At 36.6% G+C, this 2,091-nt stretch overlaps 1 long non-coding RNA gene across 1 annotated transcript; it reads left to right on the top strand.

Annotated features, from left to right (window-relative positions):
• Positions 1 to 599: 599 nt before the first annotated feature.
• Positions 600 to 1,484, top strand: LOC309496652. The gene is made up of 2 exons (XR_014205190.1): positions 600 to 901; positions 1,004 to 1,484. It is a non-coding gene; the product is annotated as an uncharacterized lncRNA (long non-coding RNA).
• The last annotated feature ends 607 nt before the right edge of the window (positions 1,485 to 2,091 follow it).

The following is a 2,091-nucleotide window of genomic DNA, read 5'->3' as shown; positions in this document are numbered from 1 at the left end:
AAGTAAATACCTTTTCTTCACAAAAAAGAGTACATACTTTTATGGCGTAGTGTAACTTAGGCGAATTGGGATGCAGCATATGGTTTTACACGATGACGATCGCTCTGATTGGTTTTAGGTCTATCCAATTGCGCCCAGAGGAATTTGAGTGACGTCCGTTGGTGACGCCCCTTTGGAAATTAGTTATTAATGAAGCTTTGCCAGACCATAACTCAGTTACTGCTGAGAATGGTCTGGTTTTAACTAGGCTAATCAATTTGCCATGTGCTTTAGAAAATGTCCACAGCTCAGCAACAGAAAAAGACAAAGTAAATAAAAAAAAAAAATATATATGGAATACAAATCTTCATGTATACTGAAAGCACATCAGTTTCAGCAGCTGGGGGAAAAAAATAATTCACCAGCAGTTGCTCATATTTGCCTTTGCCTATACCTACAATTATTACAATCTTATAATAAATAAACACCTTAAACGATATAAAACAGGAAGACAGATGTCTCGGCTCTACAGATGACATTAAAATGAATAAACCAGAGCACTAGGGTTTGCATGAAGAGATGATTCAGTTTTATGACAATCTTACATTTTTCTCAATTTTTATAGAGTGTTACATTTTAGGTAGAAAAAAATAAAATTGTTTTCTGCTCATGAAAAACCTGCTTTTGTAGCTGGCTCAGGACAGTGAATGATTCAAATAGTTGTTATATTCTCTTGCTGAACTGACTAATTTAAATTTGCCAACTTGTTACATAGACCTAAAAAGTTGTATCAGCAAAGCTGATAACAGATACGCATGGGATTTTAACCACCTGCCGTTGATCACCAATTCAAAGAATTTTGCAATGGTCATAAAGGGGGCTAGGATCAGAAAACAAGCACGTAACACCTGATACAAACAAGGTAAGGCATAATTTAACACTACATTAGACCTTTAGACACTATTTCCGCATTGAGATTTGTGTGCATTAAACTTTCTAATTGAACATCTGTTTTTTCGGACAGACATGGCAGTCTTTTATGATCTTCGGCTGGTGTCTCTGGCTGTGCTGATGCTGGTGTCTCAGCTGGACTCTGCCAGTGCTGCTGTTCGGCTGTTTGGCTTACATGCCAGAGACCTCACCAGTGACGCTTTTTTAAACAAACCCGATCCATACGTCAAGGTCTGGTGTGGCTCTATTTTTGGGGGGCAGACAGAATATATCAAGGATAACAGAAATCCTACATGGACTGCAGAGTTCAACTTCCCAAACTGCAAATCTGGTGAAACCCTGAAGATGGAGGTGTGGGACAAAGACATGAATTTTGATGATCAATTGGGCACATGTGGCAGAGGGGTGCAATATGGGTCTTTCACCATTACTTGTTATCTGAACAAAGGAACTATGTTTTACAGTTATGAAGCGAAATAAACCTGTTCTAAATCAGCAGTTTGTAAAGCTACTTTGAGACTGATAACAATAAAGTTTAACAGTTTTTTTGCTTGTGTGTGTGTGTGTTCTGCATTTACTGATTGCATAGGCTATTCATTTCCTTTTTACTAAAATGCTTTTAATCTGTTTACAACAACAACAAAAAAACCTAACATTCATAATACAATATTAATAAAGACATAGCCTATATCAGATAAAACTAGATTCAGTGTGAACTGAGAATCAGAGGCAACTAATACTTGAGACTTCAGTAGGCATAAGTTGATTCAGAATCACCTCTCATTCTCAAGTGTTGGTGTCATATCAACCTTGCTTCTCTTCCTGCTCACATATTTGTTTCCCACTTGCAGCAAGTGATAAATTCCCCCATTAGTGCAAATCACACATTTTATAGCCAACTCGTAAACATTTCGCACTATCGTTTTTTATGTTACAGAACGGGTAGTGTAGGCCTATACTATACCTAAATGCATCCCTAAATAATGAGCCAACTTTAGTAGGTAGGCCTATCTGTTGGAATGCTCCTAAAGAGAAAACAAAAAAAAACAAATGACTTAAAAATGAACTATTCGTGAATGATGGTGATTGTCTGCTCCAAAAAAAAAAAAAAAAAACATACAAAAAATATGACTATATAATACTGTCAATTTTTTACGGTGT

This window comes from Leuciscus leuciscus, assembly GCF_965113295.1.
Source record: "Leuciscus leuciscus genome assembly, chromosome: 4".
Taxonomy (NCBI): domain Eukaryota; kingdom Metazoa; phylum Chordata; class Actinopteri; order Cypriniformes; family Leuciscidae; genus Leuciscus; species Leuciscus leuciscus.
Note: the sequence above shows the minus strand (reverse complement) of the source record. Positions and strands in the feature narration are given on the sequence as shown.